The sequence below is a fragment of the Schistocerca nitens genome, chromosome 3 (assembly GCF_023898315.1).
Source record: "Schistocerca nitens isolate TAMUIC-IGC-003100 chromosome 3, iqSchNite1.1, whole genome shotgun sequence".
In the NCBI taxonomy this organism is placed as follows: Eukaryota; Metazoa; Arthropoda; class Insecta; order Orthoptera; family Acrididae; genus Schistocerca; species Schistocerca nitens.
The window spans coordinates 596,187,249-596,206,004 of NC_064616.1; positions in this window are offsets into that span (position 1 = coordinate 596,187,249).

The window sequence follows — 18,756 nt, forward strand, 5'->3', positions numbered from 1 at the left end:
TTTGCTGAGAACGTCTCTATTACACCTGCATCTTCTGTGTACGCTACAAATGCAACATCCTTAATTATGAATTGTATTTCATCATCATAGGTACCATGGAACAAAGCAATAGGTTACTAAAAAAAGTAGTAGCATCTTACTTGGCTGTCGTGACTACAGAACAGACATTGTGATTTATTATTGATCGATTCAGCAATACATCCAATTCAGTAAATCTTAATTAATGGTGGTCCACCAATCTGACATGGGGCGCTCGTGTCATGGTGCTTAAAGCAGGGCCCATACTTAGAAATGAGTTCATCCCTATTTAAACACGTGTGGTAGCAAATGGGAACTGTGATATTTAATACACAGTAATGATGCAAGTTGAGTAGGGAACATGTAGTAATCAAGAGCATTCCAGTGGTGACGACTGTTAATCACTTTCATATAAATATCCGAAAGCATATTACGCACATTTCATGATTTCGCCCACTCAGGCATGTTGTAAGTAGTAACATTTTCTTTTACCAGTGAATCCGTAGTTCTCAAGGATAATTGTCGTAACATATGTGTTATTGAATAAAGCACAGTTATGCAGTCACTGTTATCCTTTAATAGCTTTGAAATAACGATAACTAAAACGTGAACCTCAGCATCCGCCACCATACTTTGCGCAACGCACTCACTGCAATTTCTCCAATTAACTATTAGAATTATGGTGCTGCTACTGTACCTCCTAACCACCAACAGCGTCCCTTATTGATAGATATCCCACACGCACTTGAAGCTGAATAACTGAATCACGATGGATTCGTAGTGACTATTCAGTTATATACAACTTGTGTACAGGAGTGACAGACAGAAGTCTATTGTACGATTGGAATGAAGTATCCGTTGCATTCAAGCCTATAGGAGGTTTCTACATAACATGGTATTTCTTTCGAAAACTCAGCTACGACACACATGTTGTAGGGTCTAGACAGACACATGTTTAATATTTATCAGTAAGTCATCGTATTCTCGCTCATGTAAGAAACAAAATCTTTGTATGACGCTCTAACACTCTTTTTTCGTAACAAACGCTGTTTTCCCAGCTTCATCAGATCTGTCTCGGGATGTTCCTCCTCCAAAATGTTAAACAGGTACGGTGCTTAGCGAGAGGAACTTAAAATGTGCTTAGACGCGATGCTGAACAGTTTTGCGATAACATTATGGTATGCAAACGTTTCTTTATCCATTTGCTTAGCCCTTGAAAATTAACCCCGAATGGACGTACTCTAGTATATTGCACTCGCAGTGATGTCTTAGTCGACAAATTTGTATGGTATGGGTGTTAGGTCTACGATAGTTACGCGTTGAAACATGGCACAAGGCTCAAATGCACTAACACAAACTCCAACTTGGCAGTCCGACTATATACACTCCTGGAAACTGAAATAAGAACACCGTGAATTCATTGTCCCAGGAAGGGGAAACTTTATTGACACATTCCTGGGGTCAGATACATCACATGATCACACTGACAGAACCACAGGCACATAGACACAGGCAACAGAGCATGCACAATGTCGGCACTAGTACAGTGTATATCCACCTTTCGCAGCAATGCAGGCTGCTATTCTCCCATGGAGACGATCGTAGAGATGCTGGATGTAGTCCTGTGGAACGGCTTGCCATGCCATTTCCACCTGGCGCCTCAGTTGGACCAGCGTTCGTGCTGGACGTGCAGACCGCGTGAGACGACGCTTCATCCAGTCCCAAACATGCTCAATGGGGGACAGATCCGGAGATCTTGCTGGCCAGGGTAGTTGACTTACACCTTCTAGAGCACGTTGGGTGGCACGGGATACATGCGGACGTGCATTGTCCTGTTGGAACAGCAAGTTCCCTTGCCGGTCTAGGAATGGTAGAACGATGGGTTCGATGACGGTTTGGATGTACCGTGCACTATTCAGTGTCCCCTCGACGATCACCAGTGGTGTACGGCCAGTGTAGGAGATCGCTCCCCACACCATGATGCCGGGTGTTGGCCCTGTGTGCCTCGGTCGTATGCAGTCCTGATTGTGGCGCTCACCTGCACGGCGCCAAACACGCATACGACCATCATTGGCACCAAGGCAGAAGCGACTCTCATCGCTGAAGACGACACGTCTCCATTCGTCCCTCCATTCACGCCTGTCGCGGCACCACTGGAGGCGGGCTGCACGATGTTGGGGCGTGAGCGGAAGACGGCCTAACGGTGTGCGGGACCGTAGCCCAGCTTCATGGAGACGGTTGCGAATGGTCCTCGCCGATACCCCAGGAGCAACAGTGTCCCTAATTTGCTGGGAAGTGGCGGTGCGGTCCCCTACGGCACTGCGTAGGATCCTACGGTCTTGGCGTGCATCCGTGCGTCGCTGCGGTCCGGTCCCAGGTCGACGGGCACGTGCACCTTCCGCCGACCACTGGCGACAACATCGATGTACTGTGGAGACCTCACGCCCCACGTGTTGAGCAATTCGGCGGTACGTCCACCCGGCCTCCCGCATGCCCACTATACGCCCTCGCTCAAAGTCCGTCAACTGCACATACGGTTCACGTCCACGCTGTCGCGGCATGCTACCAGTGTTAAAGACTGCGATGGAGCTCCGTATGCCACGGCAAACTGGCTGACACTGACGGCGGCGGTGCACAAATGCTGCGCAGCTAGCGCCATTCGACGGCCAACACCGCGGTTCCTGGTGTGTCCGCTGTGCCGTGCGTGTGATCATTGCTTGTACAGCCCTCTCGCAGTGTCCGGAGCAAGTATGGTGGGTCTGACACACCGGTGTCAATGTGTTCTTTTTTCTATTTCCAGGAGTGTAAGTCGCCATTGTGTCAGATGGATTTACAAGTATTAAAAATACGAAAGGTTTCGTGAAAGTAGCGAAATCGAGAAAATAAAAAAGATGTGAGGGCTTTTTTATTGTAATCACACCCTTTATTCCTAAACAAATATGTAATAACGACGATGTGGCTGTGGTGTTTTACTAATGGCCAGTGTGAAACGACACCCAGCTGGTGCGAGTGTGGACATATCTTAATTTTTTCGGACGCTATACACCTATAAATGATAGTAAAATATGTCATGCTACTTGAACGTAAAGCTACTGTGGCTTATGTTCTACCATATCACCAGAGATTTGTGGGAAGTGAAAAAATGACGTGTGTCTAGTCGTAAAGATATCACAGATTTGACGTTGGTAATTGTGATTTCAATGAACTGAGGAGTGTTCCCAACCGTAGGGGGTGACAGATTCATTTCGAAAATAGCTGCACAATATAGCAATGCAAGGGTTCAACTGTATCTGCTATAGCGTACAAACAGGGTGGGCAATACGGCTATAACAAAATTTGTAAGGTGGCCATAATTTCGCTCCTTACAAGCACTCATCTACATACTTTGCCGTCATTTACAAACGGAATTAGGTATCGTTTGGTAAGTTGTACATCGTATATATGAATATTTAAAGAAGACTGACATTGTTACGTTCACCTTGTAAATAGTTGTTAACGCTTATTGCATGAAAGGTGATGGAGTGACTTTATTATCAAAATGGCGTAATGAACGATTGCCTAAACTAGTAGAGGTTGGAACGCCAGTGCAAATGAAACAGCAGGCGTAAGTCAAGCCCTGGGTGGAAAAGCCCGCCCAGGTGTGTTGATCCTGCTTTACACAGGAAGTAGCCAAAACGGGCGGTCGGGAAACCTGAGCGCTGCAGCACAATACAGCGGCGGCCGGCCGGCCGGCATTGTAGGGGGCCCGGAAGGATAACCGGATAATACTTCGGAGACTCTGAAAATCTTGGACGCAGCAAAGAGAAACGAGGAAGCGTTACCTCAGAAATCACGCAGGCTGGGTTATTTCCAAGGATTTTACTCTGAGAAGGGTACCATTGTTTGAATTCCTAATTAACGGGGATAGGTATTTCCTCATAAACTTTCCGCGTTGGGCGACAAAAGACTAAAATATGATTGGTCGGTGTTCGGAAGAATCTGTAGAGAGGAAGAATATTCCGTGGTTTCGAGAATATGATTCGCCTTCTGCAACTACGAGGGAGGGGAGCCGAGCTTTGCTGGGAAGTCAGCAGTGGAGAGAAGGTTGCCTTCCGTTTTGAGTGCCCGTGTTTGACGGTCGCTTAGTATCAGCTTTTGTTGGTGCAGACGGACTTGCTGTCTTTGCTCTCAGGAGATTTTAGAGTTAGAACGGTCGGGCACTGTACTGTTGCGAACTTATACGATTCTGGACTTCGCCTCCAGGTTGGGAGTCGTCGTTGAGTACGCAGCGTTCAGTGATTGAGAGCACTTCCTCTGTCTATACTCACATAGAGACGTTATATGAATTCCGTCTTTGGCTGGGAGCTCGCATTTCTTGTCTGTAGAACACAGAGAGCACAGTATTAGATCATACTAGTCAGAGGACCGCCTTCTGCCGTCCTAGTTGTAACGTATTACTATTTTTCTCATCGAGCCATATACGTTATCTCGAATTTCTAGCTGTTTCTCTCACACAAATAACGATAAAAAATCAGAAATTCAGGGTCGCCACCAGTCCAAGCCCTTCCTAACCATTTAGAAAAACCGGAGCTGGAAAATTATTAGTTTAATTACTTTAATAATTTAATTACAAGTACTCAAATTTCTTTAAGCAGCCAGATAAATAGTATTCCATGTCCTGCACGAAGCAACTTGATTAATTCAGGATTGGAAATCGGAATAATGGGGTAAGATCGACACCAAAGAATTTATCTTTCACTTAGATTACTTATTGTAACTAAATTTTTGGTTGCACATCCTAACTACACATAACTGGTGCCTGACTCGAAATATTTAAGTTAGAATTACGTGAGAATGAAACAGAGCACAATTTAACTACAGCAAGAAGAAACACAGAAGACGGGGGTGGGAGACAATTATACTATCATCTCCTTTGCATTAATACCATAAAAATATCTAAGTGAGATTTGCATTACGATTCTACGCATGCTCTATTCTGGACAGAGGTTTAACCAATACACAAGGCTGTGCGATAATTATTTAACATACTAACTGCGTCTGATGCTTGCAAACGGCCGAACTAGAGCACGTGGTGCATTCTGACTCAAACTGTTGTGCTGCTTTGTAGAAAGCGCACGAAAGAACAGATATCCTTGCAGAAATTGTAGCTCATTATACAAGCAAACTGTTAAAATAAATCCTGTTGCGGTGCCGTGGTGAACCAGAACGGTCATTGATTACCAAACACGTGGCACAAAATCGACACTCAAAGACAAAAGCAATTTCCACAAAATATAAGATCATTAAAAAAAAAAAAAACTCGCTTCACACGCTTCAAATAAGCTAAAGTTCTTAAGTATTTCACCAGTTAAACATAACGAAGTCCTAACTCAACCTGATTCCTATCACCTGAAACCCCCTCTAAGATCTATGATCCGTACTCACCAAGCGTTCACCGAAGAGTGCCCCTTTCTCTTTAGAGATTACCTAGCTCCCCGTGCAGCGGAAGCTACCAGAGGGGTAGCCCTCCGTCACCAACCTCACACACAAAAACAGCCTCCGATTAAGATGGGTAAACCTCTCTGTTCAGGTATTGGAAACCTAAGCTGGTCATCCTGTGCTCTCCTTTGAACGAGAAGCAACATCGTCTGCTCCCAGCAGACGATGACCAATTCAGCGATTCCCACAAAACAAAACTGAAACCCACATTAAGACACACTCATAATAATCAATAGGCCTTATTTGAGTGCTCAGTCTTCCTGGAAGAGCTCATGATTTGAGCTAAAATCAGGTAGTAAAATGAATACGTTGTACCGAATTTGACAAGCGTCTTATGAAACGACTTCACAGAGACGTTTCATAGTGTTTGAGAGAGATTTTTTTTTATTTTGTGGCTGGAATTCTTCCATCGTCGCAGACATGTATGAGAACCATCCCTCCGACGCACCGGACGCAGTACATACGGTGATACTGCTAATTGCTTCAGCTTATTGGGGCTAGAAACCTAAACACCTGTGATCACGTAACTTTTATTTCCACTGAGGTTGCACACCACTGTACATCATCTTTGAAAGTAGTGTCCTCTAGTGTTTGGTACGTAGATCTCGCATTGTTTATATTACATTGCGTAGCCATAAAATTTGATTTGAGCAACTGATCACTAATATTAGTCAGGAAAGTCATTAGTGTCTCTTTATGTTCACTGGACATTAATATATAAACATTTGTAATATATTAAGGGGTTAATCTACAATAAACGTGTAAGCAGAAAGATCATTTATCATTTGGTAGTTACTAATTTCCTTAATCACTCATTATGTTTATGTTGTAATTTATATGTTAATTAGCAAGAAGGAGGAGATAATATCAGCATTAAGAGATCCTAAGATCTGCTCCAGGGGGTAGTCAGACAGGTCCAAATCTTCATTTTCGCGTTCAGTATTTTCCGTTGCACACATTCATTTTACGTTCGCCTGGAGTAGCATCTTGGAAATGGATTCACAGAACGTCCTCTCATCGGCTCGTCTGAGCAGATCCTCATATGTTTTTTGTTACACTATCCACTGCGATGTTTATTACAGAACACCAGTCCATATCGGTGATGTGTTTCCAACCTTTTCGTCAACAGGAGCGCTGTTGATTATCACATAGTGCCAAAAGCCTGTGCTTTACAACACTTGTTTGGGAGATTCTTGGCGGGAGCAGCACCTTCCAGAAGCACTGACTAAAAATAACTGTTTTCTATTCTGGAATCTAACTGGCTGGAAGACTTAAATGTCAATTAATTTCTTGGAACTGAGGAGAATCGAGACACCTAGCCGGTGTGAGTGTGGACATATCTTAATTGTTTCGGATGCTATACACAATAAGCGATAATCGGAAATGTGTATGTGCTATAGTGTAATGTTACTGTGGTCGGTGTGCGGACATGTGTAAAGAAAATGATTATGTCTGGTCATAAGGGAGGTAAAGATTTGACCTGAAAAACTGCAATTTCAAAGCATCGTTAGCCGTAAGGGGATTACAAATTCTACGTGGAAAATAACGTCCAGTCATAAGAATGGTACAGATATTCATATTTCCAGAGCCATAGCCATCAGGAGGATATATTTCTGATCTATCGCTCATTGACGAATATCATCAGACTGGGGCAGCAACCGTAATATTTAATTGTAATTACATTGATTAATATTTGGCTTGTTACCTAGGATGATTCTGCCAGCCATTGGGGTACGTGGCGGAGGTAGCAGGTGATCAGAACGAACTGACATTTCCGGCTTAATGTGCTAACCGTCGCTACACTGCGGTCGGGGTACAACCGTGTCTTGGCGGAAGTGGGCAGCCTCCATGAACACGTGTGTTCCGAGCATTCTCCGACTTTTAAATGGATATTTGAGAAGATTTAGTATCGATCACTGACAAGTGTTGGCGCTGCAGGTATCGAGAACATCCTAAATCCTACCTCTCCGATCATCTGACGCCCTCCCATCCCCAGCAGTCGTCTCCGAGAGGCTGACTCTGTCTGCTAACCTAGTGCAATTGCTGAGACGCGAATAAGCGGCAGCAACTCGCACTGCGCGACTCTCTGGCATGGGGTGCTGAGGCTGGGCATCGGCAGGATGTACCAGTGTTTCAGTGGTCTCCGAAATCTGACTGTGGCAACAACTACTACGGAATGGAACGAGCTTTAAGTGTGTGGTGTTTACTGCTTCTCAGTACAGTCTAGTGGACTCTGTCTTGCAGTGGAAAGGTGGGATTAGTATTCATTGTTGTTACTATCCTATCACATGGTAGACCCTTCCTCCTCCTTCTTCATCTTGGTGTAGCTGAAGAAACCAACTTAGGGATTATATAGTGCTTTAAAAACCCATACGCAACATCGAATTCCCGACTGATCAATTTATTGTTTCTGACAGTAATATTGCGAGCACACACACCAATTCATCCCCTCCGCAGACTATTTAAGGAAGCATGAAATTGAGCTGAAATTTAAAATTTTCAGCTGCCTCCAAAGTAACGGACTTACTAGTAAATGATATATGCGCGCCAGTATCCACCAATAGGAGAGAAGGGGAGAGAGAATCCGGAAGGGAGAAGAGTACGATTTGGAAACTGGGCAATTGTGGGATCGAATCCTGCAAAATATAACAGTCCTAGTATCCGCCAACAGGATACGGAGAAAAACCGGCCACACACAAAGGGTGTCAATTTAATTAATTACTCAATCAATCAATCTGATACAGTTGGGGAATATTTCCAAGACATCCACAGCTGCGGGTTTCCATAGCAGTGGAAGAGTGAGAACAAGGCGATTTACCGATACCAGTGTAAGTAGGCTGTTTAAGTTTTTATGTTGGTTACGTCACGTAGCGCTTTGTATGAAAATCACTGGTTGTGCTGCATGCAGTCTGTGGCTGGTTGGCATTGTTGGAATATTCGCCATTGTAGTGTTGGGCAGTTGGATGTAAACAGTGCGTAGCGTTGCGCAGTTGGAGGTGAGCCGCCAGCAGTGTGGATGTGGGGAGAGAGATGGCAGAATTTTGAGAGCGGATGATCTGGACGTGTGTCCACCAGAGACAGTAAATTTGTAAGACTGGATGTCATGAACTGATATATATATATATATATATATATATATATATATATATATATATATATATATATATATATATATATAATGACTAATGACTTTTGAACACTATTAAAAATGGTTCAAATGGCTCTGAGCGCTATGGGACTTAACTGCTGTGGTCATCAGTCTCCTAGAACTTAGAACTACTTAAACCTAACTAACCTAAGGACATCACACACATCCATGCCCGAGGCAGGATTCGAACCTGCGACCGTAGCGGTCGCGCGGTTCCAGACTGTAGCGCCTAGAACCGCGCGGCCACTCTGGCCGGCGAACACTATTAAGGTAAATACATTGTTTGTTCTCTATCAAAATCTTTCATTTGCTAACTATGCCTATCAGTAGTTAGTGCCTTCAGTAGTTACAATCTTTTATTTAGCTGGCAGTATTGGCGCTCGCTGTATTGCAGTAGTTCGAGTAACGAAGATTATTGTGAGGTAAGTGATTCATGAAAGGTATAGGTTATTGTTAGTCAGGGCCTTTCTTTCGTAGGGATTGTTGAAAGTCAGATTGCGTTGCGCTAAAAATATTGTGTGTCAGTTTAGTGTTGATCAGAATAAGTAAAGAGAGTAATGTCTGAGTACGTTCAGTTTTGCTCAGCTGTTTGAAAATCAAATAACGTAAGAGCACAGTCATTAATAAATTTTTCTAATGGGACGTTTCACCAGGTCTGCATCAGTGGTGAGGGGAACAGGGGTGAGGGATGGAAGGGAGGAGGGTTGGGGAGCATATCTTGGTCTGTGTGTGTTTGTATACATTGGTTCACACAAGCAGGAAGCAACCACTTGAGACAGAGAGAGAGAGGCAGGAAGTGAGTCTGGTATCAAATTTCTGACGGATGCCGCTATCTGATGCTTTCTTTGCGGAGGGTTAGCGCGGTTCTGCAGCTGTGGTGGTCTCTGACCAGTGGATGTGCAGTGCGATGTGATTGACCCTTCAGTCAGTGGCGTGATTGAGGGTTTTTCTTTCGCCAGATTTGTTTAGCATGATCTGTGACAGTGTAATTACGTGTGTTGCGTGTTTCATGACGTTATACGAAATCAGGTTCAAATGGTTCAAATGGCTCTGAGCACTATGGGACTCAACTGCTGAGGTCATTAGTCCCCTAGAACTTAGAACTAGTCAAACCTAACTAACCTAAGGACATCACACACATCCATGCCCGAGGCAGGACTCGAACCTGCGACCGTAGCGGTCTCGCGGTTCCAGACTGCAGCGCCAGAACCGCGCGGCCACTTCGGCCGGCACGAAATCAGGAAAAAGTGACCTATTTAATTACTTATTTTTTATGTATTTTACAAGACCTGCAACTGCCGAAACAGCAGAGAACCATGAGCTTTCCCCACCAAGTGAAAGAGAGATCCCATCCGACTTACTTCAAACTCTTACACAATAGTCCAATGAACTTTAGGACGGACATAGATTACGTTTTTCTAAATATGTGTAATACATAAATGTTGTTGTTATTGTGGTCTTCAGTCTGAAGACTGGTCTGAGGCATCTCTCCACGCCACACTATCCTGTGCAAGCCTCTTCATCTCCGAAAAGCTATTGCAAGCGACATCCCTCTGAATCAGCTTACTATAATCACCTCTTGGTCTCCCTCTATGATTTTTAGCACCCACACTTCCCACCAATACTGAATTGGTGATCCCTTGATATCTCAGAATGTGTCCTATCAATCAATCGCTTCTTTTAATCAAGTTGTGCCACAAATTTCTTTTTTCTTATTCTTCTTCACTTCAAGCGTTAGGTCTGTTTTCGTTTAGCCTGTTACGGTACCCATTGCTTCCTTGGTCTTCCTTGTCTTCTTCTCCCAACTAGCTTAAATCTTTTTATCTGGAGAGGTAATCTTTCTCCACTCATTCTTTCGAGATATTCAGTTCAGCATCTTGTATTTTATTGAGGATGTTAAATATATTCAACTCTTCTCTTATTTCCGAATTTCTAAATCTGTCGGCTCTTGTGCGCCCCTTTACTGCTCTTAGAAACCTCATCTCCGTTGCTTGTATGCGACTTACTTGACGTTTATTTACAGCCGACGATTCACTTCCGTAAACAAGCACTGGAACTGCCATTATCGTACAAAATTTCAGTTTTGTTCCTTTCCTCGTTTTATTGTTTATTGTTCCACATATATTCCCAAACTTTGCTAACTTCGTCTGTACGTCTTCTTCATGTTCATATGTGATGTCACAACATAAATAATTAAAATGCTTGATCTGTTCTGTTGTTCTACTGTTGATCACAATTTTTGTCTGTAAGGGATGTTTCCCTTTGAAGGTCACCCATTTTGTCTTCTTTTCTCAACTTCAAATGGTACTCTTCACAAACCTTTGTAGGTCACCGCCATCATCTGCCAGCAATGTGGCGTCGTCTGCATGTAAAAGGTAATTCAAGCGGGAATTACTGCTAATTTTAATTCCTCCGTTAAAAACCACATTCCATTTCCGAATTGCGTCGTCTAAATAAATGTCAAAAAGTGTGGGTGAAATGTTGCACCCTCGTCTTACTCCTTTGTTTGTAGCTATAGGCTGTGTTAGAGTGCCATTTATATCAAAAATTGCAGTCATGTGTTTGTACAGACTTTTTAAAACATTTATTAGGTACTGTGGACATCCTCTTTTCTTCATAATTCTCCACAGTTTCTATCTACATTACCGAAGCCCTAATCAAATCAATAGGCGCTGAATGGGTTTTCCTATTATATGGTCTCTGTTTTTCGATTAATTGTTTTATTGTGCGTACTGCATCTGTCGTCGATCTGCCCCTCGAAATCACATTTGTTCTCCGCCTAATAAATGCTCAGCTATAACCTTTAACGTCATAAACTTTGTATGCTGTGGCAAGAAAGCTGATTCCTCTGTAGTTTTCGCAGCTATTGCGGTCTCCTTTTTAAAATAGTGATATCACCTTTATTTGTGACCATGCGTTTGGAAAAGCTCCCTTTCTCCAGCATATATTAAATAAATGTAGTAATCTCGTCTCCCCAGTTCTATTCGGCACCTCCCCGTTAGTTACATGATCCACCTATTTCATCTTCAGCATTCTTCTGTAGCATCACATTCCGAAAACTTCTATTCTCTTATTGTCTAAACTGCTTATCGTCCATGTTTCACTTCCATACATGGCTATACTCCAGACAAATACCTTCAGAAAAGACTTCCTAATACTTAAGTCTATATTCAACGTTAAAAAGTTTCTCTTCTTCAGAAACGCTTTTCTTTCCATCGACAGTCTACAACTTATATCCTCTCTTCTTCGACCGTCTTAAGTTCTTTTGCTGCCCAAGCAGTAAAACTCATCTGCAACTTCAAGTGTCTCGTCTCGTAATCTAATTCGCTTAGCATAACCTGATTTAATTCGACTACATTCCATTATCTTTGTGTGGCATTTGTTAATTTCATCTTATATACCCTCTTCAAGACACTGTCCATTCCGTTCAATTGCTCCTTCAAGTCCTTTGCTGTCTCGGAAAGAATTAAAATGTCATCGGCAAACCTCAAAGTTTTTATTCATTGTCCCTGAACTTTATATTCTACTCCATATTTTCTTTGGTTTCCTTGACTGTTTGCAGAGCCTACAAACTGAATAACGTCGGGCATAGGCTACAACTGTCTCATTCCCTTCTCAAGCACAGATTTCCATTCATGCCCATCGACTTTTGTAACTACCGGCTGGTTTCTGTACAGGTTGTAAATAGTCTTTCGCTCCCTGTGTTTTACCCATGCTACCTTCAGAATTTCAAAGAGCGTGTTCCAATCAACAAAGTCATAAGATTTCACCAAGTCTACAATAGTAGGTTTGCCCTTACTTACCCTATCTACTGAGAGGCACCCACATGCCTTGCTCATACTGTGGCCTGCAAGATGAGTGGTCTGCCAAGCGAGTGGATTCATTCTTATTTATCGAGTAACATGAACTCTCGTACTCACAATTAAGTTACAAATTATCCTCCTGTATGAATAATACGCAACGGAAACACGCATCTGACTATCAGTAATTTACAGAACTCTGACTGTTCACTACGCACTGGCAATACCACATTTTCCTTATTTTTTTTTATTTAATAGCTTTATCAACACGTGGCCATCGCACTGAATATGAGTGGCGCACACATTATAATTTCTAGATATCTTGACAACCTACAATTCGAAGGAAAAGGCCACCAATCTTTTTCTTTTCACTATCTTATTTATTCCGATAAATTCTATAACCTAAACACACAAATTCTATAACCTACAACAATAAAACATGAGAAATTCCGCCCAGTGGGCATGGCTTTACATTGGTGAATCTCTATATTATGGTCTCGTAATTACACTCCTGGAAATGGAAAAAAGAACACATTGACACCGGTGTGTCAGACCCACCATACTTGCTCCGGACACTGCGAGAGGGCTGTACAAGCAATGATCACACGCACGGCACAGCGGACACACCAGGAACCGCGGTGTTGGCCGTCGAATGGCGCTAGCTGCGCAGCATTTGTGCACCGCCGCCGTCAGTGTCAGCCAGTTTGCCGTGGCATACGGAGCTCCATCGCAGTCTTTAACACTGGTAGCATGCCGCGACAGCGTGGACGTGAACCGTATGTGCAGTTGACGGACTTTGAGCGAGGGCGTATAGTGGGCATGCGGGAGGCCGGGTGGACGTACCGCCGAATTGCTCAACACGTGGGGCGTGAGGTCTCCACAGTACATCGATGTTGTCGCCAGTGGTCGGCGGAAGGTGCACGTGCCCGTCGACCTGGGACCGGACCGCAGCGACGCACGGATGCACGCCAAGACCGTAGGATCCTACGCAGTGCCGTAGGGGACCGCACCGCCACTTCCCAGCAAATTAGGGACACTGTTGCTCCTGGGGTATCGGCGAGGACCATTCGCAACCGTCTCCATGAAGCTGGGCTACGGTCCCGCACACCGTTAGGCCGTCTTCCGCACACGCCCCAACATCGTGCAGCCCGCCTCCAGTGGTGTCGCGACAGGCGTGAATGGAGGGACGAATGGAGACGTGTCGTCTTCAGCGATGAGAGTCGCTTCTGCCTTGGTGCCAATGATGGTCGTATGCGTGTTTGGCGCCGTGCAGGTGAGCGCCACAATCAGGACTGCATACGACCGAGGCACACAGGGCCAACACCCGGCATCATGGTGTGGGGAGCGATCTCCTACACTGGCCGTACACCACTGGTGATCGTCGAGGGGACACTGAATAGTGCACGGTACATCCAAACCGTCATCGAACCCATCGTTCTACCATTCCTAGACCGGCAAGGGAACTTGCTGTTCCAACAGGACAATGCACGTCCGCATGTATCCCGTGCCACCCAACGTGCTCTAGAAGGTGTAAGTCAACTACCCTGGCCAGCAAGATCTCCGGATCTGTCCCCCATTGAGCATGTTTGGGACTGGATGAAGCGTCGTCTCACGCGGTCTGCACGTCCAGCACGAACGCTGGTCCAACTGAGGCGCCAGGTGGAAATGGCATGGCAAGCCGTTCCACAGGACTACATCCAGCATCTCTCCGATCGTCTCCATGGGACAATAGCAGCCTGCATTGCTGCGAAAGGTGGATATACACTGTACTAGTGCCGACATTGTGCATGCTCTGTTGCCTGTGTCTATGTGCCTGTGGTTCTGTCAGTGTGATCATGTGATGTATCTGACCCCAGGAATGTGTCAATAAAGTTTCCCCTTCCTGGGACAATGAATTCACGGTGTTCTTATTTCAATTTCCAGGAGTGTATTTAACGCTACAGTGCACTTTCTGGATAGGATGGAGGATCTTTTGCTATATCTCACACTTCGACTCTCACAACCATCATCACGAAACTTTCCTCCAGACCGAGCGGTACAAAAGGAACATGCATAACCCGCTACCTCTGAAACTAACTTGCTACTCTCCCATGCAAACCACACATACTTAAATTACATGACATACACCACACTGCGACATGAAATACACGACAGGGAATAGTCACAACATTATCACTTTCAGCTTTCCCACTTCAATTAATATTTATCCCAGTTTCACACGACATTGCCCCACTTCGTAATTCTACTTTCCTACTATGAACTCTGGAGATATATGCACGTCTTCCTGTGCAATGCAAGCCAAGTGGCGTTGCTGGATAGACGGCTGACTCACCTTGCTTCTCTCTCAGAGTATTATAGTTTGAATCAAGCGTCACACGGAAACATATCACGCAAAGTAATATTAAGAACATATTCATCAGACACATGAGTCCTCAACTGATACCACGGACGAGTACTTCTCTTTATCCTTTGTCTCATACACAGATTGAGACTCACACAATACTCACCATGTGGAAGTACTCGTCTCTAATTTCAAGTCCTGCACACGCCATTTCTTAAGTATTTCAACTTATAGTACACACGCTAGTAATTCAGCTTAACTTAAGCACACAGAAGTATTTCAACTTATTGCTACACGTGGTTTCATTGTGACTGTTGGTCACTTCCGAAGATTACTACGATCCCATTAATATTACCTGCCTGACATTTAATTCTCCCCACAAAAGTTCCTGAAATAGAGAAATTATTGAAGTGCGACTCCATGTTGTCTTGTGCACAACGACCAGATGACAGGTATACTTGAAAAAAGAGACAGCATTGGTCGTATATTTTTTACTATTGCAAAATCGATTTTCTGTCACTGAGTGACCATCTTCAGTGCTATATTGTATAACTTAAATTGGGATGCACTGTTGTCACTATGCTTACGGCGATCACATAGACACTCAGTGACAGAAAATCGATTTTGCAATAGTAAAAAATATACGACCAATGCTGTCTCTTTTTTCAAGAGAAATTATTATTTCAAACTACTCTTAAATATTCTACATGCATACCATGTCTCCACTCTTTTGTCGTTACGGAGCACAACTAAGACAGGTCTTAACAGCACAAGATCCAGCGGCAGAGTGCTGAAACATGGCCGTTCTTCAGGTTCTCTCGCACCTCTGTCGAAGTGGGGGAGCACCTTGCTACCGTATTGGTCAGCCACATTTCAGGCGCTCAAAGCTCAGGTAAATTTCATCTCTTTGGTCCCACCAAAGGTGGCCAAAGGATCGTCTCAAAGATGATGATATATTCACGTTCACTATCTGTGGTTAGCAGACGACCATACAATCATTCATTTCACAGATCTCACCAAACTGGATGTAGGGATTTATTTTGTGGGGGTGCACATGTGATCAATTAAATTAATAAATTGTCATTCTTTCCCACACTGGTATCCGGCTTCGCTGTATTAATTGAAATTGAGTTATTATTAGAAAAAAATGTGTTGTTCTGACAAAAATAATGAAGTATGTTGTACCTATTTTCAATGTCGGGCGGTACTGTACCCTTTCACTACTAAGGTATGTCATAGGATCATTACTGTCTCACGTGTTCGCACATTTCTCTGGAATCCAAACCGATCTTCCCCGAAATGAAGTTCTACCAGTTTTTCCACTCTTCTGTAAGGAATTCGTGTAAGCATTTTGCAACCATGACTTATTAAACTGATAGTTCGGCAATATTCACATGTGTCAGCAGCTGCGTTCTTTGGAGTTGGAATTATTATAGTCTTCTTAAAGTCTGAGCCTATTTCGCCTGTCTCACTCATTTTGCTCACTAGATGCAAGAGTTTTGTTATGGTTGGTCCTCCCAAGGCTATCAGTAATTCTGAAGGAATATGGTCTAATCCTGGGGCCTTGCTTAGACTTGGGTCTTTCAGTGCTCTGTCAAATTCTTCTCGCAGTATCGTACCTCTCATCTCATCTTCGTCTAAGTTCTCTTCAATTTTTATAATATTGCCTTCAAGCTAATCTTCCTCGCATAGATCCTCTATATACTCATTCCTGTTTTCGGCTTTCCCTTCTTTGCTTAGGACTGATTTTTCACCTGAGCACTTTATAGTCATACAGCTGCTTCTCCTTTCTCCAAATACCTCTTTAATTTTCCTGTAGGCGGTATTTGTCTCTCCACTAGTGAAACACACTTCTAAATTCTTAAATTTGTCTTCTAACCATTCGTGCTTAGTCATTTTGCACTTCTTGTGAATCTCATTTTTTAGACGTTCGTATTCCCTCTCGTCTGCTTCATTTGTAGCATCTTTATATTTTCTCCTTTCATCGATTAAATTCAATGTTTCCTGTGTTATCCAAGGGTTTCTACTAGGTCTTGTATTTTTACGTATTTGATCCTCCACTGCCTTCACTATTTCTTGTCTTAAAGCTACCCATTCGTCTTTCCTTTCTCCTATTCTAGTCAATCGTTACCTAGTGCTCCCTCTGAAACTCTCAACAACCCCTGGGTCTTTCAACTTCTCGATTTCTTTAATTTCCTACCTTTTTGCAAAGTCTTCTGTTCTAATGTACAGGTCATAACCAATAAATTGCAGTCAGAGTCCACATCTGCCCCTGTAAATGTCTTGCAATTTGAAATCTGGTTCAGAACTATCTGTCTTACAGTTATATAATCAATCTGACACCTTCCAGTGTCTTCAGGTCTTTTTCATGTATACAACATTCTGTCATAGTTCTGAAACCTAGTGTTAGCAATGATTAACTTACGTTTTGTGCAGAATTCTAACAGGCGGCTTCCTCTTTCATTACTTTCCCGTAGTTCATATTCACCTGCTACTTTTCCTTCTCTTTTTTTTCCTACTATCGAATTCCAGTCCCTACTCGCAACTAAATTTTCGTCTCCTCCGCTACCTGAATACTTTCTTTTATCTCATCATACATTTATTCAATGTCTTCATCATCTGCGGTGCTAGTTAGCATATAAATTTGTACTACTGTGGTAAGTGTGGGCTTCGGGTCTATGTTGGATACGATAATGTGTTCGCTATGCGGTTCATAGAAGCTTATCCGCAGTGCTATTGTCTTATTCATTATTAAACTCAATCTCGCATTACCCCTATTTGATTTTGTATTTATAACCCTATATTCACCTGAAAAGAAATCCTGTTCCTCCCGTTACTGAACTTCAGTAATTCCCACTGTATCTAACTTAAACCTATGCATTTATCTTTTTAAATTTTCTAACCTACCTTTCCGACTAAGGAATCTAACATTCCACGATCTGATCCGTAGAACGGCAGTTTTGTTTCTCCTGATGACGACATCCTTCTGAGTAGTCCCGCCTGGAGATTCGAATGGGGGAATGTAGAGTTGCATGCCCCCAGTAAAAATTACGACTGTTGTTTCTCCTTGCTTGCCGCCTTTCGCAGTACAAGCTTTTAAAGAAGCCTTTTCCACGTCGTTGCCGCGAATTGTTTCGCACCTATGGGTCTGCTAGATTCCAAGACTGCTTTGTGTGTACCCTCCCCCAATGCTTCCGTCGGTTAGTATCAACTATCATCCTTGCCACGTTCAGGTCCATTACATTTCGTTAGTGCCTTACGTCACCAGTAGGGCTAGAAACTTGCTTTGCAATTAATTCCAAACTCAGTTACCATTTGTAGGTATTATCACAATGGAACCACTGATAATGCCTTTCAACAACGAGTCTGATCACCGCATGATGTTTAGTAAGTATGTCCGTGCCTTACTATTATTATTATTGGTTGGTTTGTTGGTTTGATTTTTAAACGGACCAAATTACGTAGTCATCGATCCCTTATTATTAGTAATAGCAACAATATTATAAACTGAAACGCCAAAGAAACTGGTATAGGAATACTTATTAAAATACAGATATATGTAAACAGGCAGAGTACGACGCTGCAGTCGGCAACGCCTATATAAGACAACAAGTGTCTGGCGCAGTTGTTAGTTCGGTTACTGCTGCTACAGACCTGCTCGTATACCCTTGATGACTGCACGACACAAAGCCTTACGCCTCGCATGGGCCCGTCAACACCGACATTGGACTGTTAATGACTGGAAACATGTTGTCTAGTCGGACGAATCTCGTTTCAAATTGTATCGAACGGATGGACGTGTACGGGTATGGAGACAACCTCGTGAATCCAAGGACCCTGCATGTCAGCAGGGGACTGTTCAAGCTGGTGGAGGCTCTGTAATGGTGTGGGGCGTATGTAGTTGGAGTAATATGGGACCCTTATACGTCTAGATGCGACTCTGAAAGGTGACACGTACGTACGTCTGATCA